The 26,874-nt window shown below is 42.2% G+C and overlaps 1 long non-coding RNA gene across 3 annotated transcripts; it reads right to left on the bottom strand.

Annotated features, from left to right (window-relative positions):
* LOC103692286 (uncharacterized) lies at positions 1-26,605 on the bottom strand. 3 transcript variants are annotated; one of them, XR_001840901.3, is made up of 3 exons: positions 26,467-26,605; positions 24,717-24,816; positions 1-288 (listed from the first exon to the last, which is right to left on the bottom strand). It is a non-coding gene; the product is annotated as an uncharacterized LOC103692286 (long non-coding RNA). The 3 variants fall into 3 exon arrangements; XR_005492636.2 differs by lacking the exon at positions 1-288 and adding an exon at positions 12,149-12,818; XR_595560.4 differs by lacking the exon at positions 1-288 and adding an exon at positions 12,149-12,818 and having other exon boundaries at positions 24,579-24,816.
* Between the last annotated feature and the right edge of the window lie 269 nt (positions 26,606-26,874).

The following is a 26,874-nucleotide window of genomic DNA, read 5'->3' on the forward strand; positions in this document are numbered from 1 at the left end:
CCCTCCCCTCTCAGGCTAGAGCTCCACAAACCCTCCAGTCCATCTGGGACAGACAGGGACTTCCTCTGTTCCACTTTTATCACCTTCCGTTTTACCTTGCCATCAAACTGGACACTTCTTTTAAATGGTTTGAACTCACCTCTCCTGATGGCTTTAACCAACTTTACTCAACGTATTCCCCAGAGATTCTTCAGGCCATGTCTGTGTGTTATCCATCATCTTCCGAAAGCCTACCTAGACTTCTTTCCAACGTGGCTCGTAGGCGGACAGGTATTTGGTCATCTTGACCTAGTTCAATTAAGAGCCGGAGATGTAGTTTTTCTAAGTACACTCTATTAGCAAACATTTCATTAGCAAAGCCGGGACAATAACCCACACGCAGTGACGGCGACTCCTATCATCCTATATCCTGTCACAGACATTAAATGAGTGTTGCTTGTTTTTGTCACACGCTGTGCAGATGTGGGCAGTGATGGAAGCAAGAGTTATTCAAAAACCTTGCCATTTTGATTCCTGAAATTCTTGCCGAACAGAATGAAGAGATCCTATTCATATAAATTGGCCCAGAAGGGGCTTGGGTAACTCAGGTCAGAGCTTTCCTTGTTTCTGTAAATGGCCAGACTTAGATCTTTTATGTAATATGGAGAGAACTTATGAAAGGGAAAGAGGCCCAGATGAAGTCAAATTAGTCACTGAAAAGTCCTGAGGTGTTCCCTAAGAGCTACTTGGACAGAAATTGAAAAGGAAAGACTAAAATAAAGGAAAAACTGCTTTTGGGAACTAACCCCACACCAGCAGTCCCGGCCAGCACTCAGTCTCCTCCGCGAGATCCCATTCTGTCTCGTTCTCCTTCATTCTTTGTTGTGAATCTCTTATCTATGAAGAGTGAAATATTTCTAGGTTAAGTCTTAAACTTAGCAATTTCTTTATCTCTGACTTAGGCCACCTTACCTGGTCTTTTGATGGAATGTTTTTTGGTTTTACATCTATCCTTCCTGAGCTCAAAGCTTGTACATGCAGCCATCCCTTGGCATCTGCATGGAGAGGTTTAGCAGGCATCTGAAGCTCTGCATGTACCACACCAACTCTTGCTTTCTCACCCCGGGCCTCCTATTTCACCTGAAGTATCTTCATCCCAGGAAATTGCTGCTAGAGTCACTCACCTTTTTAGGCCGGCCACTTGTAATTTACCCTGAGTCTACTCTCATGTCCCATATCCAACTGTTAGCAAATTCCATGGACTCTATGCTATGCTTCTGTTTGAATATGAGTCGTCTTCCCCAAATGTCTGCATGCCCTCAGGGTGATACTATTGGGTGAATGCTTAGGGAAGACCTTCTGTTTTATGGGATCCAAATACTTCAAAGGAGACTTCAGGGCCCCAGTATCCTCACCTCCCTCTTCCTGGCCTATGATTGTGAATAGTTCGCTCCACCATGCACTCTCTGCTGTTGCCATCTGGTGCCCTTCTGAGCGGCCCCAAACAATGCGACCACCTAATCTTGGACTGGAGCCTCCAGATCCATGAACTAGATAAATCTTTTGTCACGTTGTCACTTGCGACTTATACATTCTGCTTCGGGGTGGGGGGGGCGGAGACACCTGGATTGCAGTCATATTGTATCATCTTCACCATAGTCAACATTACCTAACTAGTCTCCTGGTCTGTCTTGGCCCCTGAAATCCAAAATAGATTCTAAAGAGGGACATCTAACTTCTCAGCCTGTGTTAGTCCTCTTCTTGTTGCTTGTCTCCCATAGAAGAAAATGTAGGTCCTTTCTAGAGTCTTCAAGGCCCTAATGATGATTTGTGCATCCATCCTGAAGTCATCTCTCTTGAGGCCTGTTTTACACTTGTCTTTAGTGTGGTCAAGAACTCTTAAGTACACCCTTCGAAGTCAATCTTCGACATTAAAATAAAGTTCTCCCTTTGCTCCTCAGATGCCCATATGGCTACCACTTCTTCAAGATCTACTAAGGCTTCCCTTTCCCCCTCTACAGAGCATCATTCCTGGATTTTTAAAGATTTGATTAATTTACTTACTTTATACACTAACCTTAGTTTTCCCTCCCTCCTCCTCCCTCCTTCCCCTCCTTATCCCTCCCTTTTGCCTTATTATTTTTGCCACAGAATCTACCATACTAAAATATAAAAAGTATCAAGGAGATTGTTTGCTTTGCCTGTTTCCGTGTTCCTACAACTACTGATCCAATTGTGCGGTAAGTTGGACAAATGAGTCCTGACCCACTGAGCATGTGTCAATGATCTGGTGCTGCCTTCTACTTGGAGATGGAAGTTGGGAGCAGGAAAGGACAGGATTTCCAGGGCCCCAGGAGTCTGTCTTCTGTGAGTCCTGTGGAGGAGAAAATGCGGATGGGATTTGGGGGGGGGGCTCGAAAATTTCAGAATTCTGCAAAAAAGTGTTTTGAAGAAAGACTAGAACATTTGTCCATTTGGGGGTGGGGTTTGCGGCACTCACGTGAGGAGCCTTTGAAACCATGGCAGCAATGAAGTCTGTAAGACAGCAATTTACTAGTTGTTTGTCTTTTCAGAACCCACATAGGGTACCAGAGACAGAGTAATTTGTAAAGAATGAACACTTGTTTCTTACTGTCCTGGAGGCTGGACAGTCCAAAGTTAAAGTGCCTGCATCTGGGGAGAGAATGCCTTTCTTTCCATCTTGTGTTGACAAGTGAAAAAGAGGAGGCAGTGAAAGACACAGACACACACACACAGACACACACACACAGACACACACACACACACACGCACACGTACACATGCACACACGCACACGCACTTGTGCACTCACAGAGAGAGGGGCGAGGAAGGGAAGGGAGGGAGGGAGGGAGACCCTGCCACCTCAGTTCTGTGACTCACTGCCTTTACATCTGTATCACAACTACCTTCTTTTACCAAGATCTAACGTGTGGGATGGAAATGGTGACACAGGGTAACTCTGCAAAGCAGTTGTGTAGTTAAAAACTATACAGAGGCCCAGGATCCTAATCCAGGAAATGCTCCTGATCCCCATTAGATAGGGGATTTCTATGTCAGTTAACCTAATCTGGGTATTTCCTTCTTGGTTTGCACACACCGTAAGTGACGATAGATCCCATCAGAGTGAAATATCAATCTTCAGAGTCTCTTGCTCTTTATGTGGCATCAAGTGAGTTTAATAGTTGATATTCCATACCTCAGTTTCCTCGTCAGAGAGATACGCATGGCTGCAGTTTCTACTCATTGAAGTTGGAAATGACGAGCAAAATAACACATATATAAGCAGTAAAGTGGACTACCTTCCGGCTAACCTTTGGTAAGACGACTATCACTTAAAAACATTTAGATTTAGTCACGTTAGTTGTTTTATGGGTAGGAGTGTTTTGCTCGCGTCTGTGTGCACGCACCGCACACATGCAGTACCCGTAATAGTCCGAAGAGAGCCTCAGACTCCCTGAATCTGGGATAGTGGATGGTTATGAGCTGGCTTGTGGATGCTTGGATTCAAATTCAGGTCCTCCCCCACAGTAGCAAGTGCTCCTAAGTGTTGAGCCGTTTCTATAGCCCCAACATTAGCTGCTATTTAAGTCATTTTACCAGCTTTTGCTGACTTCTGAGCAGATCTTTGGTTAGGTTCTGTGTATTAATAGATCGAGGAAGCTCAGCCGTTGTGTTCAATGAAGGATGCTGGTGAACCATCTGCCGACACCAGCTCTCTCATTGCCCTGTGGTCTCCAGTGCTGTTCTAGCTTCTTCTCATTGCCCTAGTCTGGTCCCGATTGCTGGCCCCAGTAACTCACGCAGTAGTGTGTGTGTGTGTGTGTGTGTGTGTGTGTGTGTGTGTGTGTGTGATGTACATGTGTGGACAGTTGTAAAAATGTCTGTTATGGCTACTCCTATTGTCACAAGTTTATCAAAGAGAGAGACAAGAAGGGAGAGGATGAAACGTAACAAAATCTTAAAAATGTTTCCAGTTGACTAGTAACTGTGCAACAGGATATAAACAGGTTTATAGCATATTTCTATAAATAGCTTCTATAGATAATTTTTCTATGCCGAATGGCTGAGAAACACCTAAAGAAATATTCAACATCTTTAGTCATAAGGGAAATGCAAATCAAAACAACCCTGAGATTTCACCTCACACCAGTGAGAATGGCTAAGATCAAAAACTCAGGTGACAGCAGATGCTGGCGAGGATGCGGAGAAAGAGGAACACTCCTCCATTGTTGGTGGGATTGCAGACTGGTACAACCATTCTGGAAATCAGTCTGGAGGTTCCTCAGAAAATTGGACATTGAACTGCCTGAGGATCCAGCTATACCTCTCTTGGGCATATACCCAAAAGATGCCCCAACATATAAAAAAGACACGTGCTCCACTATGTTCATCACAGCCTTATTTATAATAGCCAGAAGCTGGAAAGAACCCAGATGTCCTTCAACAGAGGAATGGATACAGAAAATGTGGTACATCTACACAATGGAATATTACTCAGCTATCAAAAACAACGACTTTATGAAATTCATAGGCAAATGGTTGGAACTGGAAAATATCATCCTGAGTGAGGTAACCCAATCACAGAAAAACACACATGGTATGCACTCATTGATAAGTGGCTATTAGCCCAAATGCTTGAATTACCCTAGATGCCTAGAACAAATGAAACTCAAGACGGATGATCAAAATGTGAATGCTTCACTCCTTCTTTAAAAGGGGAACAAGAATACCCTTGGCAGGGAATAGAGAGGCAAAGATTAAAACAGACACAGAAGGAACACCCATTCAGAGCCTGCCCCACATGTGGCCCATACATATACAGCCATCCTATTAGACAAGATGGATGAAGCAAAGAAGTGCAGGCCGACAGGAGCCGGATGTAGATCGCTCCTGAGAGACACAGCCAGAATACAGCAAACACAGTGGCGAATGCCAGCAGCAAACCACTGAACTGAGAACAGGACCCCCGTTGAAGGAATCAGAGAAAGAACTGGAAGAGCTTGAAGGTGCTCGAGACCCCATATGTACAACAATGCCAAGCAACCAGAGCTTCCAGGGACTAAGCCACTACCTAAAAACTATACATGGACTGACCCTGGACTCTGACCTCATAGGTAGCAATGAATATCCTAGTAAGAGCACCAGTGGAAGGGGAAGCCCTGGGTCCTGCTAAGACTGAACCCCCAGTGAACTAGATTGTTGGGGGGAGGGCGGCAATGGGGGGAGGATGGGGAGGGGAACACCCATAATGAAGGGGGGGGAATGTTTGCCCGGAAACCGGGAAAGGGAATAACACTCGAAATGTATATAAGAAATACTCAAGTTAATAAAAAAAAAAAAAAAAGCACAAACCTAAAAAAAAAATAATAATTTTTCTAAACCACAAAGGGTGGTGTTGCTACAGAAGGCCATGTTACCCCATCAAGCAGTGGATAACATTGAATTGATAATAAAAATCCCAAGTATACTGCAAGCTACCCCTTTTTCACATACACACACGATTCTGTTAGGCCATGGTCAGCTCTGGCCTACCCAAGTCTGTCCCTCTTTCTTTTATCTTTCCCATTAATCAATCAATCAATCAATCAATCAATCAATCCACTCCTGTTCCTCCCAGTCCCCTCTCACATGCTCCCTACCCCTACTGTCTCCCCATCACCTCTGAGAAGGGCGAGGGTCCCTGGGTACCAACCCACCCCTACATCTCAAATCACTGTAAGACTAGGTACATTCTCTCCCAAGGAGGCCAGACAAGACAGCCCGGGTAGGGGAGCAGGATCCACAGTCAGCCCCTCTAACTAATCATGTCTAACAAGCCACATTGCCCCACCCCCACATTCCCCATCCCCAAACCTGCCAGTGAACACTGGAGGTGAACAGGCTCTGTGCCTCCAGTGTAGTAAATGTTCTCAACCACCGGTCTATGTTCCTAGGGTGCCACACACTCTTCAGAAGTGTGGTATCTAACCCCATGCACGTCCTTTGGTGGGTTTGGGTGCCGATATGGTCGTGCCTGTGACATATCAGCTTGTGTTCAGCAAGTCATATGAAGTAGCTGCTATCGTGTTAAGGCTAAGACAACACACACATGTGTTTACCCCCTAGGAATACAGCAACACAATCAAAGTTGTAAAGCAGGTTATTCAAATAATGAGTAGGCATGTCTGGCAAGTGAGCATGCTCACAAGGGGAAAACGAGGAGTAACATCTGAATAAGAGGAAGCTGGCAAAAAAGAAAATGCCCAAAGAGATGATGGGAGTAAGTGGTAAGTAGATTTGTCTAAGATCAGATTAAGTCATACTCGTGCTATGAGAGTCACTTATACCCAGCGATGTGTGAGTGGCCGTAAGCTCCCCATCTGTGGAGGATCCACGTAATAGTGCGATGACTCAGGGGCATGCGGTTTACATCTGTTGGAGGACAGAGTTTATATGTAGACTCCATAACTGCTGGTGCTTTCACAATCTGAGACTTTCCTCTAACTGTAACTCTGCATATATTTGCCCACTGATGTAACTTTGCTCTTCCTGGATGGAATCATGAATTCACTGCCAGATGTGTGAAGCCTGGACACATCTGACTAGCTAGAAGCAGGCAAGCAGAAAAATAGCAAGCAGCACCCTCTTGTGTTCCAGTTCAGTGCTGTCCTTTGGTATCAGATCTTTGGCTCCTGGCAGCAGCCAGTGTTAGAGCTTTCTGTCTTGGGTCCAGAACTCTTGGCACCGAGGACTGAAGGCTCTCTGTACTTTTCTGGTAAGTAGGGCCTGCAAATCCTTCTCCCTGGTTCCTGGGAGCCTTTTATCAGTGTCTTCTCTCTTTCCCTGCGCCTCTCCTTCTTTCTTATTGCCTACCCTGCCAGTTTTGCAGTGTTCATAATCCCCCTTTAATGAAATCAAATTCTTTTCTCATATAATGTATCCTGAACACAGTTTCCCTTCCCTCTACTCCTCTTCTCCCATTCAGATGTGCTGCCTTTCAGACTCTCATTAGAAAAGAACAAGTTTCTTGTTGAAGCTATGTCCCGTTCTTCCTCCCAGCCCCATGCTTCCAGAAATAAGACTCAGACTCAGAATATATTTCAATACCTTGGCCATATAGCTAGGCTTTTCTCTGAATATATATAACTTAAAATATCCTAATTACTCTAGCTTACATGCTACCACATGGCTGGTTAGCTGTGCCCAGATACCATTCGTCTATCTTGTCACATCCTCCCTGCGAGTTTCCCACCTGACTCCCAGAATCCTTTCTCTCTCCCAAATGTCCCACCTCTATTTCCTGCAGAGGCCATAGGCTTTTTAATCAACAGGCGAGGCATCCATACAATACACAAAATAGTCTCTCCACGGTTTCTAACAGATAACAGCAAAACACAACAAAACAAAATATAATAAGACAAAACGAAACCTATCACATAAGGCAAGGCAAACCAACAGAAGAAAGAGCCCCAAGAAAAAGCAGAAGAATCAGAGATTCACTTATTCACAAACTCAGAAGTGCCCTAAAAATGCTAAGCCAAAAGCTATAATCTACAGGCAGAGGACCTGGTGCAGACCCATGTAGGCCCTATGCTTGCTGCTTCCGTCTCTATGACTTCGTATGACTTCAGAGAAGTCATTGCTTGGTTGATTTAGAGAGACCTGTTTTCCTGGTATCCACATCCCCTCTGGCTCCCACACTCTGCTGCAGGCTTCCCTGAGCTCTGAAGGGAAGGGATTTGACAGGGACGACCCACTCAGAGATGTGCGTTCCAAGGGCTTTCTCTCTCTGCATAATGTCTGGCTGTGGGTCTCTGTATCTGTTCCCATCTGTTGCAGGAGGAAGCCTCTCTGATGTTGACTGAATAAGACACTGATGTATGAGTACAGCAGAATGTCACTAGGAGTCATTTCATTGTTATCTTCATTACTGTTGTTCTTGGTTTTGGTCAGTCACCCAAAAAGTGTTGCTGTGGATTCCATTTTTCATAGTGGGCCATAGTCAAACCAAACATTGGTTGATTAATCCCATAAGTTTTGTGCATGCCCTAACATATTTTGCAGGCAAGATAGAGTGTAAATCAAAGGTTTCATGGCTGCATTAGTGTTTATGTCTCTCTCTGGGTAGCCTGCAGAGTACCTTCCATACCAAAGACACCAGAACATGCGGATGAAGTTTCTATGTAGGCACCAGCTGCGCTCTCCATGTTCAATGAGATGTGTGGGTGTGGTCTTCAGCAGTTGGGCCTTGTTGTCAGTTGATGGAGAGCAACCTATTGCCTTGGCAATAGCCTGGGGCTTGGGGGGATTTTTTGGCTAACAACTTAAATCGGATGTAACGCAGTTCAGGTAACAAAGCTTCTTTGGTGACAAGAGATGGCCAGATGGGACTCAGTCCTCCTCATTGGAGACTTCATTTGGATCACCTTTATGTATTTTAAGTAGTTTCCACTGCACTAGATTTCTATACTACTTCTCAAATGCCCATCAAGTCTACTTGATTTGCTCTACAATCCCTTCCCCAACACTGTCTTTCCTTTCCCCCCACACCTGATTCTCCACTGTTTCCATCCCCACTGCCCCAGGTCCGTCCATAAAATCTATAGTTCCCACTCCCAAGGAGATTCATGTATCTCCCATAATCCCTTCCTCTATATCTCTCTGGGTATACAGATTGTAGGTTAGTTATCATTTATTTAATGGGCAATGTCTGACTATATACCACAGTTACCTTTCTGGATCTGGGGCACCTCATTCAGGAAGATTTTTTTTTCTAGTTCCATCCATTTGCGTGCAAATTTCATAATATTTTTTAAATGGTGAATCCATGTTATTTCTTTTTTTAAAAGATTTATCTATTATATATAAGTACACTGTAGCTGTCTTCAGACACACCAGAAGAGGGCATCAGATCTCATTACAGATGGTTGTGAGCCACCATGTGGTTGCTGGGATTTGAACTCAGGACCTCTGGAAGAGCAGTCAGTACTCTTAACCACTGAGCCATCTCTCCAGCCCCTCATAATATTTTTTTTAAAACAACTGAGTAATACTTCATTGTGACAATGTACCACATTTTTTCTTAGCTATTATTTTTTTGAGGGACATCTAGGTTATTTCCAGTATTTGGCAGTTCTATTATGAATAGAGTAGCAAGGAACATGATTGAACAAATATCCTTGTGGTAGGATGAAACACCCTTTTGGTATACGCCCAAGAATAGAATATGTGGATCTTGAGATATATTGATTCTCAATTGATTCCAAGGAGCTTCGATATTAATTTCCATAATAGAGGTCCAAATTAGCACTCTCATTAGCAATAAGTGAGTGGTCCTTTCATTTCACATCCTTGCCAGCATGAACTGTCACTTGTATTATTGATCTGTCTGAAAAGCAATTTTGTCTCATTTTATAGATAATAATAAATTACCACTAACATAGAGAAACAGAAAGTCACTCTCTAAACTCATTACTATAAATTCCTCTGATGACTGTATTTATTTTCATTCTGTAAAATCTGAAAAGGGAGAAGTCAGTGGTATCATTTTCTACATTCTACCAACCTCCAGAAATAATCTGTGAAAGCTGGTAAACTGAAAATGGTGGGACAGTCCTCTAAATTCCCTTATTTCTTACATCAACTTACACAGGGACTTCTCAAACCACAGTCAAGTTACATAATTCAGTAGAAGGACCCGCATGAGTTACAGAAAACTGATACTGTAGTTAGAGTTAATAGGGTTAATTTACAACCAGAGAATGGTTCTAAATAATGACTAAAGCGACTGAAGGGAAGAGACGCTGGAGTTGAGTCCAGGAGGATTCTCTGTCCATGGACTCACCAAGAGGTTTTTTTTTTTTCTCTTTCTGATTGACATGTGATGGTACACATTGAATATTGTCTATCAGAAAAGCACATCAAAGTCTAGAGCTAGTGTTGGGATATAATCATGTGGGCATGACTAGATGCTTATTTCAGTCCTTCAGGAGTTTGAGCTGATATGGTAGGTGATCCAAAGCCCTTACACCAAATCATTTTACTGGTTCACTGGTGCGAGTCTCTGCTAAACACACGCAGTTCTCTCAGGCATGATATTTCAAAGACTCCTACATCACCTGTCATAGTCCAAGGACAAATGTTAGACTTCTCTTTGGGTGAAGTTATAGGGTTATCTTTCTTTCTTTCTTTCTTTCTTTCTTTCTTTCTTTCTTTCTTTCTTCCTTCCTTCCTTCCTTCCTTTCTTTCTTTCTTCTTTTCTTTCTTTCTTTCTTTCTTTCTTTCTTTCTTTCTTTCTTTCTTTCTTTCTTTCTTTCTTTTTTTTTTTTTTTTTTTCGGAGCTGGGGACCGAACCCAGAGCCTTGTGCTTGCTAGGCAAGTGCTCTACCACTGAGCTAAATCCCCAACCCCCTAGGGTTATCTTTCTTTTCTCTGTTCTCCTCCTCTCCTTCTTTACTCCTTTTCCTCCTCTTGTTCTATTTCCCCCACCTTGTCTCTCTTCCACCTTCCCTTTTCTGACTCTACCATTGAGCTACATTCCCAAGACCAAGGTAATAGTCTTTACTATATGGCCTCTTTAAAAGCATTGGTTAAATATCCTTTTCTCAATCATTTGACTTTCTAAAACAGAATGCAATGAATGGAATAGCTTATATATAATATAAATGTATTTCTCACAGTTTGGAGGGTGGGATGCTGGTAGATTCAGCATCTGGTAAGGCTAGCCTCTGTGTTCACAGATTAAGCTTCTCACTGAATCTTATATGGTGGAAAAGGTAAGAGATCTTCTAGGCCTCGTTTACAGGGCATTAAACTTATTCATGAGAACTTCACTTTCTTGATTTAATCAGTTCTTAGAGGTTCTACTTTCTGATATCATCAGCTATGGAGTTAAGATTTCTTCAGATGTATGAAGGGGGTGCAATTGTTCAGAATAGACTGTAAGGTTTGGTTTTGATTTAGAATGGACACATAGGATATTCTAACACTGGTTAACTGATAAAGAGAGTCTAGTTCCTAAATATCCTTTTCTTATTGCCATGGAAGAGACCAAAAGCAAATGGTGAAACCCCGGCCAAGCGCTGGTGACCTGGAAGGAAGCCATTCTTGGGTCACATTGCTTATGATTTAATTAGGGTTTCGGTTGTTGCAATGCAAAACCATGACCAAAGCAACTTGGGGAGGGAAGGGTTCATTTGGCTATATTCCCATATCAACCATCACCAAAGGAAGTCAGAACAGGAACTCAAACAAGGCAGTAGCTAGGAGGCCGGAGCTAATGTAGAGGTCATGGAAGGGTGTTGCTTACTGGCGTCCTCCTCACATCTTGCTCAGCCTGCTTTCTTAGAGAACTCAAGACCACTAAGCCTGGGACGGCACCACCTACAAGGGGCTGGGCCCTCCCCCATCAATCACTAATTAAGAAAATGCCTTACAGACATTTTCTCAACTGAGGTTCCCTCCTCTCAGATGACTCTAGCTTGTGTCAAGTTTTGCAGCCTTAGGTGCTACTAGAAAGGGCTCACCTTGAACTTTTATTTGCTGCCTCAGAGGTAGAATGCCAACCTTGAAGTCGTGAAGACCCCAGTTTAGAAATTTGCTCTAACAACAATCCCCTTCCTATTCCCATCCTATATCGGTGCTATTCTATCAACCCTTCTATGGATTGGAGCGTTCACATGTGTTTTTAAAAACAAATCCAATTTTGTTGAGGTTTGGTCTATTGCTATGCACTGTATTGCTAAATTCTATACGTGAAGGTCTAGGCCTACGAGTGACTTCTCATGTGTATAAGCTTTTGTTGTGCAAACCTTGTTCTTTGATATAAAACTATTCCTTAAATAAAATTGGCTTTAGCCAGTTACTGGCGGGATTAGAGGTAGGTGGGTTCGGGGTGACTTGGTGGAGGAGGAGAGTCCAGGGGAGAAGGAGGAAGAAGGGAGAGGGGAGAGAGAGAGAGAGAGAGAGAGAGAGAGAGAGAGAGAGAGAGAGAGAGAGAGAAAGCAAGCGGTCATGAGGGGAAGATGGATGATAAGCACATGGCCAGGAGAAACAGCAAGAAATCTGGAGGTACACCACTAGGGAGGTGACCAGGCCAGCAGTAGACTAGGGGTTACCACCAGTAATTGTCAGGACCAAATAAAATAAGCTAGTCAGGGATAAGCATAAATTGATTGTACTACACAATTTTATCAAGTGCATGTTGTTTAAACAATCATGGTGTCTTAAGCAAGACGGAACAGATCATCAATAGCAAGTTTGAATGACTGAAAAACACTTTCTCTATGAAAGAGCAAAACTTAAAAACAAACAAACACATACCAGTGATTTAAAAAAAAAAACCTTGTAGTTTCAAGGCCAAACTGAAACTCTAGTGATGCCTTTGCTCTAACATGAATGTTTATGCAACAGTCTGCTGCTGAGAGTGGTTTTGTATTACAAGGGACATTTTATGATTTCTGAAGTTTATTACAACTGGAACCCAGAGCGTGTCCGTGACGTGTAATGCAGAATCAAGGGATGACTCTAACATGCTGAAGAAAACCCAAAATATCACTTAGGACAATTAGAGAAGTAGCCATGAACCCCAAGTGCACATGTCATGTGACATGTCTAATTCCTCTGGGCTTCTGTTCTTCGTCCATCTGTTCAGTATCTCTCTCTTTAAAATGTTTTCTCATCATCTTTCCTTTTCTTGGGGATATATTTTCTCCTCTTTCTTAAAAGCTCTTGAGGCTTGGTTTCTGGCATTGTAGGAGAGAAGCTTTAGCAGACAAACTATAATCTTTCTTGGTTCTATATCCTTAGACTGTCCATGAGCCTTCCTCCTTGTGGAAGCCCTGGGTGAGATAGAAATGAAGGATAGGGGATGAATCCAAAAGTTGTTCTTTTCTCTTCTTCACACCATGGACTATCAAAACATACATACACACATGCATACATTCATACATACATACATACACACACAGATTCAGACTCATGCTCTACCTATTTATCTGTTAATTCAGTGTAAAATAATGTTTTATCTCATGATTTTTTTTTTTGTTAAAGATTTATTCATTTATTATATATAAGTACACTGTAGCTGTCTTCAGATACACCAGAAGAGGGCATCGGATCTCTTTACAGGTGGTTGTGAGCCACCATGTGGTTGCTGGGAATTGAACTCAGGACCTCTGGAAGAGTAATCGGGTGCTCTTAACTGCTGAGCCATCTCTCCAGCCCTTATCTCATGATTTATCTGAAATTGATAGCTTATCAAATCCAATGAGATTCAGAGAAACAGAGTTTGATTCCCAGCATCCACATGGTAGCTCAGATTTATCTGTAACTTCATTGCAGGGGAGCTTATAGGCCCTTTTTAGTCTCCATTGGTACCAGGCATGCATGTAGTGCACATACATACGTACATACATACATACATACATACATACATACATACACATACATATACACATACATAAATGGAAAATGCCCATCTACATATTTAAAAATAGAAACATGCTTATTGTGGCAAAAATCAAATAATAAAGGCTAAACATTTATTCAGGTCTTCTAGTACAATACTGAGCTAAAATATTGTGCCTAGTTTTATGCCATTCCATTTGTGTGTTTCTTTAATTTAATTTTTTTTTTCAGAGCTGGGGACCGCCATTTGTGTGTTTCAATGCATATATAACCATATTAAACACAGCTTTTTCTACACACACACATTTTAACAAAAACAAGTGCACCATATGGCTTGATTTCTCAAATTTCTCCCTGAGATCTTGTTTATACAAGAATTTGTTTATTTTGTCTCCTTTTCATTACTATTTGTAGGTAATTTTCAACGTCATTATAAACGATACCAAATGAGGCAGAAGGATCTCTGTTGAGTTCAAGGCAGTTCCAGCACAGCCAGAGCTGTATAGCTGTATAGACAGACCCTGTCTCAATAAACAAACAATAAAAACTTGAATGTTGTATGTGAGATTGTACTTCTGTAGTTCTCTCTCTCTCTCTCTCTCTCTCTCTCTCTCTCTCTCTCTCTCTCTCTTTCTGTGTGTGTGTGTGTGTGTGTATGTGTGTGTGTGTGTGTGTGTGTAGGTATGCATGTTGTATGTATGTGCATGTGCATACAGAGATGAGTATTGATGTTGGGTGTCTTCCTTGGTCACTCTTCTCTCCTTCCGCTGAATCCAAGCTTAGCAGCTCATCTAGGCTGGTGGGCTTGTTGGCTTGCTCAGCTCGCTGAGTTCCCAGAAGCCATCTTGGCTGCTCTCACAAAGGCTGGGCTTTAACCTGCGTTGCTACTGCAGCGTTTATGCAAGCTCTGGGGGCCTAAACTCAGGTCTTCATGCTTACACACAGGTATTTCACCATCTGAGCTATCCCTCCAGGTCTATATTGCATTTTTTATATAGCTTATTGCAAGTAGAATGCATTACCAAAGTAATGTGTAGTTAAAATTTCAGAAACATTAAATAGCCCTCTGAAATGACAACATCAATATATACTTTTATTGTGTGTGTGTGTGTGTGTGTGTGTGCTACTTTTAAAACCATTTGGAATCTATTATTTCAATTATTTTTTTTCAACTTGAAGGAAATTATAGTTTTACTTAATTTGAATGTCTTAAATTTCCTGAATGAGTTGGTGTTTTTCATGTTTCTTGGCAATTTCCTATTCTTATTTGTGTGACTTTCCCTGGGGCATATGAGGTTAACATCTGCTTCTGAAGGGACAGCACCAATAGCCCAAATACTGGTTCACATAAAAACAGCTTGATCAGCGAAAGGAGTCATCAAGGGTGAGTTAGAGAACAGAAGGCAACCAGACAGCTGCATTTTCCGAAAGCCACCAACTCCTCTAGCTACCAAACTCTCATTTTATACGATTCAAAGTAGGAGCAGAATTGATGCAAACCTCTGCTCACAGTACTACCCAGTTTTAAAGCAGCAGAGGTGATTCCAAGCTTAAATAACACATTGCACAGACTCTGGGTAAACTGTGCACATGTGTGTTCTTCATCCTTCCCTTGTCAGGGACCTTGCTGGTTTAGGGAAACATTGTGAGAAGGATGACTTGTTCAGATGACATCTGGCCCACAGAGAAACATTTGATGCAAAGTAGAGTTACTCTGAATAGAATTCAGGGCACCAGTCTCACTACATAACTTTATGAATGGAGTATTCAGATACATTCCAATGCACATGTTGCATAATCTCATCACATCACATTTCTATATTTGGCAACATCAACATCTCAGTTATTCATGTACATCTATTTGGTTTCTTCTATCTATCTATCTATCTATCTATCTATCTATCTATCTATCTATCTATCTGCCTATCTACCTACCTGTCTACCTATCTACCTACCTGTCTGTCTACCTACCTATCTATCATTTATGTATCAGCTCTCCCTCCCTCCATCTCTCCATCTCTTCCCCTATCTATCTGTCTGTCTGTCTGTCTGTCTGTCTGTCTGTCTGTCTGTCTGTCTATCCATCCACCTATCCGTCTATAGACACGGTCTTTATATGTATCCCTGATAAGCCTGAAACTCTCTGTATAAAGCAGGCTCGCCTCCAAGTACTATGGTCAAAGGCATGTACTACCATGGACAGCTGCTCTCTCTTCCGACCAGAGCTTAAGCTGCAGTTCCTATCATAACGTTGTCGTTGTCCTTGTTTCCTCATGAAGTACAACTCACCGTTGGTGTCTCTGGATCTGAGATCCAGTCACAACTAGATCCATACCTATCACTGAGGTAGTCACAGTTAGTTTGTTCAGAATGGATGGCCTGTGGGGTTTGGAGATTTAAAATGCACATCCTTCTCATTTTCTTGGACAAATGTTCAACTACAAAACCTTTCCCATGAGAATGTCCCTCCATGGAATCAGTGAGCAAATTAGAAAGAAAGGGGTAGGGGGTTTCTCTAGTGTCTGCTTGCTCTGTGGGCCACAAGTCTGCCATCCTAAGTTTTATCTTCTCACAGTGATACATGGTATAGCCATGAACACCCAGAGGCATTGTTTGTAGTCCCATGGGAATAGAAGGATTCTCCCCATTCCCTGCTGTTTTGTCGGTGCTCCATGTCAGGGCCTGCTGTTTCTTTCATAACTAGAGTTCAGTGTGCCTGAATTTCTCTTTCTCCTTATCTACTGTTTACTGGTGTCCTTTCTTGCCACCTCCCTGATGAGCTTCTCAGGTCTTCAAATCCTTTAATTTTCCACCAATTTCCTTTAAAATATTTCTTCCTACTTTGCAGATCAGTCTCAATCAACTTCATTTACATGTTTCTTTCTTTGCCATCCCTCAATTGTTGGTATTTCCGGGGGATTTCCTCTGTAACCACCCTCACTTCATATATTCTAAGTGAAACTCTTCATGTGCATGCATATAACATGACTTGACCATAATTTGTTCATATATCTGGTATGTAATTCAGATTTCTCTTCCTTCTCCTTCTCTTTCTTCCTCTCTCTCTCTCTCTCTCTCTCTCTCTCTCTCTCTCTCTCTCTCCCCCCCCATATATGCATATCTGTATCTTATACTTTCTAATAGTAACGTATTCAAGAACTGTATCATCTTTCAGGCCCCAATTCATCCCTTATGCCACCTACTGTTGTGATCACTCAAGCCAGAAACTGGATTCCTTTCTCCATTCTTATCCTTATACACAACCACATATTAAGCAGTGCCCGTTGTGACCTCTTCTCTTTCTGATCACCCCAGACTTCATCATTATAACTTCTTTATTATAACTAGGGCGGGCCCATCCCATAACCTTATACTATGTTCTTGTTTCTATTTTAGTCTCTCTCTTCGTCACCATAATCTTTTTTTTTTTTTTTTTGGTTCTTTTTTTCGGAGCTGGGGACTGAACCCAGGGCCTTGCGCTTCCTAGGTAAGTGCTCTACCACTGAGCTAAATCCCCAGCCCCCACCATAATCTTTTTAACTTGTGACTCAGAGCACAACACTCATCTTTTTAAAATTAGCCAATGACTTCCCCTCACAAACTTCCAGGGCCAAATCCAAACTCTTATTCATTTACACAGAAGCCTAGCTATCCAGGCCTTCTTCCCTAAGCCGATGTTTCTTTCCACCACTCTAAAATGCATCTTTTTATTTGACTTATTGAAAATTTCATGTCCAGCATTTTAATATGATTTTCTTTAGTATTTCCTTTTATTGAATTTATTGGATATACATTTTCATATTCAATATGGACTCCAGTTTTTCCATCTACTATTTGTTATATTTTCTTGAAATTCAGGAGTTCGTGTCATTTTGAATTGTTTGAAAATATTTACAATCGTTCTTTTGAATGCTTTGTCTGGGATTTCATCTAACTCACTCTCATAGCAGATATTACTGTGGGGTTGGCGATTTTTGAAGAAGACTTGATACCTTGGTTTCTTATATGTATTGTATTTTTGCATTGGGACTTGTACATCTGGGGTTACGTTATTGATTGAATTTTTTTTTTTTTGGTTCTTTTTTTCGGAGCTGGGGACCGAACCCAGGGCCTTGCGCTTCCTAGGTAAGCGCTCTACCACTGAGCTAAATCCCCAGCCCCTTGATTGAATTTTTTTAAGTCATCTTTCTTCCTTTGGTGGATGTGTTTTCTGTTGAAACAAAGGCATAAGCCTCTCCCCAAACACAACACATTTCTCGACTTCGACTCTGAAGTTAGCACAACCCTGTAATATATGGGTTGCTTTAATTCAAGAGTCCTTTCTAAAATTCAGTGCTTTCCAGCAGCTGTGCTACCTGTCTCATTGTCATTTAAAACATTTGAAAGTCAGTAAAGTATTTAATCTGTTTTCAGGAGATCCCATGTCCCCCTTCCATTTTATGAGCATTTTCTTGAAAGTATAGTTAGATCGGTTTACAACTGCTTGCTCTGTGGGGCTGTATGATCTATCTGTAACGTGTTTCACACCATAATGTCTGAAATATTGTGCTCTATTGGATACATGTGCCATAAGGCATCATCAGCTTCAATCTGCAAATGCGTCTTAAGATAAACACTGTCTCCAGCAATCTCAGAATCTTCCTTTGCAAAATGCAAGGCAGAAGCCCTTTGGAATTCTGAATGTGTATCGATTGTGTGACGTATCAAAGTGCGTACATACTTTAATTTTCCAAAATTCTACAAAATGAGACATGCGAGATATTGTTTTTCATTGCTCTAAGATGGCATCATCAGACAGAATCTGTATCCTTAACTCAGTATATTGCATCTCTATAGGTTGTCATTCTGCAATTTTATCACAAGGTGGTGCCATGGGTTTTTAGATCGAATTCCTCTGAAGCTTGTTTTGATCTTTCTTAAAGAGGATCTATGAAATTGCAGTCATTACTGAACATATAATTATGTCTATGCTGATATTTGAAACAAAATTATACAGGGTCCAAATGCCCTTTGCCATTTTTAAACATAGAATATATATACATATATACATATATATGTATATTAATATTTGTTTTTCTTTTACTATTTTCAAACTTAAGCATTTACCTCTGCACTCATGCTTATATAAACTCTTACTCTTGGGCATTTCTAGTCACTGTACAGGTCAGAGGTTCATCTGTGATCAGGACTTCCAGATCTTGGCATGCATTCAGTCCTCAGCAACAAGTGCTACACAGCTCTATCCTCTGATTCAGGGTTGGTTGTCCTGGCTTCTGCCACAGCTACCGACCTAGCGTGCCACTGCCGTCCAGCCCTGGGCTGCACTTCTGCAAGCCATAAGCACCGAGGCCTGCCTTCTGCCCTGGTTCTCACAGGCCCCATTTGGCTTGCAGGTCAACTGGAAATCAACTGCTCTGAGGTTTCTGTCACCCATTGCCCATTGGTGTTAGGTTGTTAGGAAATCACTTCCAAGGCTTCTGTGCCTGGGTTGGCCTAATGCCTAGTCTGTCTAAGTTTGGACTTCTAGCTCTACAGTGAGCCAAATACTGTTGGGCTGTCTCAATCTGCCAGCTCCCAATAATGACTATAAAATAAGCTTTGAACTTCTAAATCCTCCTACTTCCACCACATAAGCATCTACCACTACACCTAGTTTAGGGAGTTCTGGAGATCATTCTTATGTCTTCTCCATGCTGGGTCAGTGCTCAACCCACTGAGACATATTTATAACTCTGGAGCTACGTTTTCTCTTCTATAAAATGAGAGCAGGGCTCGTGGGTGTCCTCATTAGGATGTTTGGGTTGGACCAAGACTGTGTAGGTAAAAGTTCTGTCAGCTATCTGCCTCAGTGGGTACGTGTGATGGCTACTCCTGGTTATCACTTGACTATGTCTGGAATTAGCTAAAATCCAAAAATGGGGGGCATACCCATGAGGGACTTTTTTCTTCTTCTTAATTTGAAGTAGGTAGATCTTCTTCTCATCCATATCTTTGATGTGGGAAGACACTTGCTTTTGATCTGGATCTCAAGATGGGAAGATACACCTTTAATCTGGGTCACACCTTCTATTATAAGCCCATATAAGGACATTTGCTCTTTGCTTGGTTGCTTTTACCCTCACTAGCAGATCCATTCCTTCATTGGCATTAGAGCCTACTTCTTCAGAATTCCCAGCATCTAGTGAAGACCCACTGTGACATCTAGCCTTGTAAACTGAGAAACTTCTGGATTCATGGACTTTCTGTTCATAGCCAGCCATTATTGGATCAGCTGGATCACAGCCTGCAAGTTATCCTAATAAATCTCATATATATATATATATACATATATGAAATTAATATATATATTAGTACATATTCATTCTTAAGTTCTGTTACTATAGAGAACCTTGACTAATATAATACTCAAAAACTCTATCATTAGTAGTGGAGAGGGGCCACCAAGAGAAGATACTCCAGCTTCTGTTTGAATTCACACGATGAGATCAGTCTTCTCGTACATAGTCACAGAAGAGGTGTCTGCAGCCTTCCCTGTAGGCATATCTTGGCCCCAGGGAGTTAGACACCTGCTGTTCTAGATAATAATTAGCTGATTCACCCCTGTGTAAGCCACTGATCTTTTCTGTATAGCTTCTCCCAGCCTTGGTTTTACAGGGTTTTTAGACTTAAGGAGGCACCTTGAACCTTGGAATGAACATTCCAAATATGCCTGTTGCCAGGAGATGCCTTAGAAGAGGAGGAAGGTATCAATTCCACTGAACAAGAGTAAAAGACCTCTCTACCCAATTTCTTTGGTCAAATTATGCAAACTTTCTTTTCTGCCGGACAGGACTAAGTCCCTAAGGTTGAGTTTGAGAAAATAGCATCAAATATAGCTGAAGGCAAGGGTTTATATAACCCCCCAAAACTGTAAGGCTAGGGATTGAGGGGTTTCCAGCGGAAGTTTGGTTACATAGGAACGTGGCTGAACATTTCAAAGTTATTTGAAAAAGCATCTTATCAGAGTACATTCTAGGTGTGACTCAAACTCCATAGGGTGGCGAGTATGTAAACTTTCAGAAGTGGGTTAGAGCACCCAGTCAAGCTTGAAATTTGCAGCAATCAGAAATGAACTTATTCTGACTCTTTAACGAAATGGCTTCGATCCTTAAGATGGAGTCAGGGTGGTACATCAAAGGTTTCTTGGGCTCAGTCTGTGTTCTGTTCCTTTTCTTTTCTTTTTTTTTTAACATCAGATCGAACAAGTCAGCACTGGGTATATTTCTGTGAGTTTGAGGCCAGCTTTGTCTACAGAAAGAGTTCCAGGACAGCTAGGGTTACACACAGAGAAATCCTGTTTTGAAAAATCAAGCCAAACCAAATCAAGGACAAAACAAAAACAAAAAACAAGAGTCAGTTTAACCACGCCCTTTGAGAGCTCTACGGGATTCTGTTATCAATGCGGCCTGATCTACCACACCTCCCTACTGGGTAAAGGCAGACTCAGAGTATGACCTCCCTGGCAGACACAAGGACCTAAGTAACATTTTCATCCTTTCCTTATGTTAGCTGACAATTGAAACAATGGCACCCCAGTTAAATTTCCCTAGGAATCCTATCTGGGGAGGGGTATGTGGGCTTTGATGTTTCAGATACTCAAGCCAGGTCCAGAGGTTTGGTCTCATTGACTGCTGCCTTCAGATTGGGATGTAGAACTCTTAGTTCTGTCTCCAGCACTGTGTTTGCTGTTGAAAGTCATTCTTCTTTCTATGATCACAGTGGACTAAATATCTGAACTGTAAGTGAGCCCCCAGTTAAATGTTTTCCTTATTAGAGTTGCCATAGTCATGGCATATCATCACAGCAATAAAACCCTAACTGAGACAGTCACACTGAAGAACTTGCCTCTATTTGGTTCTCACCATTGTTTATATTATTAATTGAAGTATTGAGAATGGGCAGCTAAACCTGATTGTTTGGAGGTCAGAGGCCAGGTTTCCCCCCTAAATGCTCCAGCAACAAAAGCAAGGATACAATTTCCTTAAGTTGACACACCTTGTTAATACATAACTACAAATTTAAAAATGTGAAATTCCTACTAGAATTATTCCCTTCTTAGATTAAGATAGTAAAGAATATAGAATTCCTTCTCTGCATTGCACCCAGAGTCAATTCCCACTAGTCGCTGACAAATCACTAAGAAAATACAGTAGACATCTAGTAGAAAAGAAATGCTTGAAGAGCTGTGTGTCCACACCAGCAAGTATTGAACTTCTAGTCTACATCTTCTTGTTGTTGTTCTTTTTGAATTCATCCTTTTTCATCTTTGGGGGATAAGTTTTCTATAATAGTTATTGTCTTAGTTAGGGTTTCTACGGATGTGAAGCTACACCGTGACAATTACAACTCTTATAAAGGAAACAGTTAATCAGGGCTGGCTTATAGTTTCAGAGGTTTAGTCCATTACTGTCATGGGGAGAAGCAAGGCAGCACACAAGCAGGCATGGTACTGGTGAAGGAGCTGAGAGTTCTACATCTTAATCCACAGGTAGCAGAAGGAGACTGTGTACCACCCTGGGCATAGCTTGAGCATATGAGACCTTAAAGCCCGCCTCCACAGTGACACACTTCCTCCAACAAGGTCACACCCACTCCAACAAGGCCTCTCCTCCTAATAGTACCATCTAAGTCTGTGTGGGTCATTTGTATTCAAACCATCACAGTCACATAATCATTTTAATTAGAACCCTTTTTCACAATCCTTTAGTCTATCCTAGAGCTTGCACTGTTCCCTTGAGAGTTGAGATTTCTATTAAGTGATACAAATGAGACTTCAGGGAAGCCAGAAGAAAGAGACACAGGGAAGATAACTCTGAATCTCTAGAGGTTATCTAGAGGGTATCTAGTTGATGAGTAGAGAAGAGGCAAAGGAACTCCAGGCAGAGAGCATAGCAAGGAGGCAAGAGACCCAGTTAGAACTTGGTTCAGACTTCTAGTCTTGGATTCCTCATGGATGGTAGAATCTGCACATGGTCTAGGTATGTGTTGATGGGACAAATGGCCAAAATGACAACAAATGCCAAACTAGCCTATCAGTTCATTAGCATCCTACTTCATTGTCTACTTCCACTGGGATCTCTTGCGAACCATATACAGGAGAAAGGTGACGATTTCAAATCTTCATTTGCTACGTTCTTCCACTCTAGCTTAGGTTCTTAGACTAGCCCAATCCTCCAGATCTTCTCAGGTAACTTGAAAATCAACTCTAGGGCATGGGACATATCGGATTGGTTGGTTCCGGGCACAGGAAAGCTTGGAGTTAGTGGTCAGGAGAAAAGGAAATGGCGGATAGAGGAATGCCCTAAATTCAGAATTACTCCACCCTCTAGCACACTTTCCTTTGGTGTGAGGCTTCCTTCAGGTGGCTACTTCTAGACTATGTGAATGAAACTCCCAGAAGGAAAGCCATACCTATGGTAAACACTCTAACAAGGTGTTCCACTCTTGACTGAATGGAACTTGGAGTGTTGGAATGTTGCCATTTTAAAGCCAAATTATTTTTAGTCCCTTTAATGCCCATTGGTTGTTTATCTCTGTGGCTAAATATCCTTGTTACTACTATCCTTGTGTGACCCTATGGAATGTATTAAATTAATAGATCAAGAACTTTCACCAACCCCAAAGCTAAGACTGTCACCAGAGAGCATTTCAGGGATTACCCTATTTCCACCAATATATCCCTGAAGTGCCTTGATTCGTGGACTTCTTTAATATGTAACGGTAAAACTTCTATAAACCAGTTTCTACATTGCACACACTATCAAGGATTATATGAACCTGTGTTCCTGAGCTATGGTCTCTCATATTTGACTCACGAATAAACTATTTCTTATTCCCTTTGAGATGAGAACTGTATTTCTATTTCTCTTTTCTTCCCCCTTTCTTTTCTAGTCTTTTTCCTTCCTTTTTTTCTTTCTTTCTTTCCTTCTTCCTTTCTTTCCTTTCTTCTTTCTTCTTTCTTTGAGAAAGGGTTTCTCTGTGTATCCCTGGCTGTCCTGGAACTTGTTCTGTAGCTTAGGCTGGGCACAAACTCAGAGACCCATCTGCCTCTCTACCTTTCTGCCTCTGTCTCAAGTGCTGGGATGAAAAGGGTGCACCACCACGCTCAGGTTGAGAACTGTACTTTTTTTACTGATTTTTTTTTTTTCTGGAGCTGAGGACTAAACCCAGGGCCTTGCGCTTTCTAGGCAAGTGCTCTACCACTGAACTAAATCCCCAATCAGAGAACTGTACCTTTTTTTTTTTTAAAGTTTTATGTTTATTTATTTTTGTGTGTATGACTGTTTTGTCTGCATGTACATATGTAAGCCACGTGCATGCCTACTCGGCAGAGGTAAGGAAAGTGTGTAAGATCCTCTGGGCTACAGTTACACATGGCTCTGAGCTACCAAATGGATACTGGGAACTAAGCCTGGGTGATCTGCAAGAACAAGTGTTCTTAACTACTGAGACACCTCTGCAGACTGAGAACTGTGTTGTGTATTCAGAAGTGCTGCAGCCGCAGCGGGTATCAGCCAGTATCAGCCGGTATCAGTCTCAACACAGGGTCACTGCTTATTCTTTGCAACTCCACCCTCTTCCGCTTCTAGGCTCTACTAAAACCGGTGGGGAGGTGGCTTTGAGAGACTCCGGGGCAGGACCAAGCTTATTTCCTGATTCTTCTGGTTCTTCTCCCATTTCAGTCCACGCTCTCCTCTCAGTTCCCTTTCAGTGAGTAATCTAAAACAGTCTGCGCCAAAATCCTGCTTAAAGCCTTGCTCGTTTGTTCCTGCCCTATCTTCTCTTCTAGTTCAAAGCTTTGCTGTCTGCCATGCTGGGCAGAGAAAACAGCAGGCACAGTGCAGAGAGACATAAGAAAAGGGTGGGATGGGGTTGGGGATTTAGCTCAGTGGCAGAGCGCTTGCTTGGCCCTGGGTTTGGTCCCCAGCTCTGGAAAAAAAAAAAAGAAAGAAAGAAAGAAAAAAGAAAAAAAAAAAAAAAAAGAAAAGGGTGGGAGGCTGGCCAGACCTGATTTCTAGAGGATTCTGGTCCAGACTCACAATCTTGACATCTTTCTGCATGTGGAGAATACATAGGGAGTTCACCATAGCTGACACATGATTTAGGCAAAGCCTGACTCTGAGTTTCAATAAGGTGCAACTATTGATACCTACCCCGTAGCCACCTCGCAGGCCTCCTGGCATGGGACTTCATGCCCAGTGCCAGGTAGTGAGTTGGAGTCTCCTCCTGTGGGCCCCGTGAGATGATGGTTGCAAGAGGGCACAGGACGGAGAAGCCATCTTATTGCTCACCTCCATTCTGATCATCAGAAATATATTCAATCCGGGAATGATTACAGATATTCTGTCTCGGGGACTACGACGACTCACCTCATGAGTCTCCCATAGTGTCCTAGGTGAAAAAAATAGTTCACTTAGACTCAATGAATTAGAGTGAAGAACGGGCTCAAAATGCCTGAGACCACAAGGGTGAACAATCCTTTCTTTTCTTCCTTTCTTCCTTTCTCCCTTTCTTTCTCTCTCTCTCTCTTTCTTTCTTTCTTTCTTTCTTTCTACCTTCCAATAGCTTATTAGAAAGAATGTAGACATTTAAAAAAATCCTTCCTGTCATGAACATAAATTGAGGTTTTCCAGCCAGGGCATAAGCTGAAATAAAAACAGGAAATAAACCAATCCAATAGTGTATTACCATTTTCCTCTCATCTGCCATACTTCAGTGCAAATACAAATCTGGTCTAAAATGTACATATTCTCCAGCACCAATGCAGGCTTTCTCCCTCCTCCATGCTAAGCGATGTAAAAGCTTAAGACCGAACAATACCAAGTGTATAGACTTCAAAAACCATCTAAGTCAGGGCATCCACTCGTTTTAGCTAAAATATACCTGAACACTGACCAGTGATCACATCCAATGATGTAAAGTACACTGTCTGTGAAAGATAAGCTTTAGTGGAAGAATTCTGAAAGGGATCCTTGAAGAATGGCAGGGCATCAGTTTAAGATATTAGCCAACAGGACTGACCCTAGACTCTGACCTCATAGGTAGCAATGAATATCCTAGTAAGAGCACCAGTGGAAGGGGAAGCCCTTGGTCCTGCTAAGACTGAACCCCCAGTGAACTAGATTGTTGGGGGGAGGGCGGCAATGGGGGAAGGGTGGGGAGGGGAACACCCATAAAGAAGGGGAGGGGGAGGGACTAGGGGGATGTTTGCCCGGAAACCGGGAAAGGGAATAACACTCGAAATGTAAATAAGAAATACTCAAGTTAATAAAAAAAAAAGTGAAAAAAAATATATTAGCCAATTTGTTTCTGCTTCCTTCAAGTCCATGGTCTAGGATCTAACACCTTTATCTTTCCCTAAGCTGGGAGCTTTCCTAAGGTGAAAGAAGACTTAGGGGAAACTCGGTTATTCAGCAGCGCCTAGAATCTCAACTGCCTCATGGAATCCTGGGAAATGTTCATGCATAAGGATATTGCCTTAGCTGACTCAGGTTGCCCCATATTATGGTACATAATCAACCCTCGGTGAAGCCTTTAAAAAAAAATCAGGTTGAAGAGTGGATTAAAGGAGGCGAGTACAGCACATCTGCCTTTTGAGCTATCAACTCAGGGATTTTCTCAATTGTGAAATCTTGCAGAAGTTATTTTTTCTTTCTCAAGACCCAGGCAATGACAGCACTGCTTACTCCAGATCTGGCCTTTCCTTCACCACCACTGTCTTGTGAATGATCATCTGCTCCGTCTACATCTGGTAAGTCCTTATCACCACCCATGTGTTCCATTATCCCAGAGAAGCGGTCAACATTGGACACGTCTTCATCTCAGCCATCCTCCCAGTCTTTCAATTACTGAAGTCCACACTAAGCCAGCCAATCAAACTTTGCCCTTTCCTGTGGTAACCTAGGCCACAACTGGCCAGATTCTCCTTTTCGCAAACAACATAAAATTGATCTGTGTCTTAGTGAGGGTTTTCATTCCTGCACAAACATCATGACCAAGAAGCAAGTTGGGGAGAAAAGGGTTTATTCAGCTTACACTTACGCATTGCTGTTTGTCAGTTGCTGTTCATCGCCAAAGGAAGTCAGGACTGGAATGTAGCAGGTCAGGAAGCTGGAGCTGATGCAGAGGCCATGGAAGGATGTTACTTACTGGCTTGCTTCCCCTGGCTTGCTCAGCTTGCTCTCTTACAGAACCCAGGACTACCAGCCCAGGGACAGCACCACTCACAATGGGCAGGACCCTTCTTCCTTGATCACCAGCTGAGAAAATGCCTTACAGCTGGATCTCACGGATGAATTTCCTCAAGGGAGGCTCCTTTCTCTGTGATAACTCCAGCTTGTGTCAGGTTGACACACAGAACCAGTGAGTACATCTGCCCGTTCTTTTATGCTTGCAATCATTTGGGCCAATACAGTGAAAAAGAGCAATTTTATTTAAATGCTGAAAATT

The sequence above is a fragment of the Rattus norvegicus genome, chromosome 13 (assembly GCF_036323735.1).
Source record: "Rattus norvegicus strain BN/NHsdMcwi chromosome 13, GRCr8, whole genome shotgun sequence".
Lineage (NCBI taxonomy): Eukaryota > Metazoa > Chordata > Mammalia > Rodentia > Muridae > Rattus > Rattus norvegicus.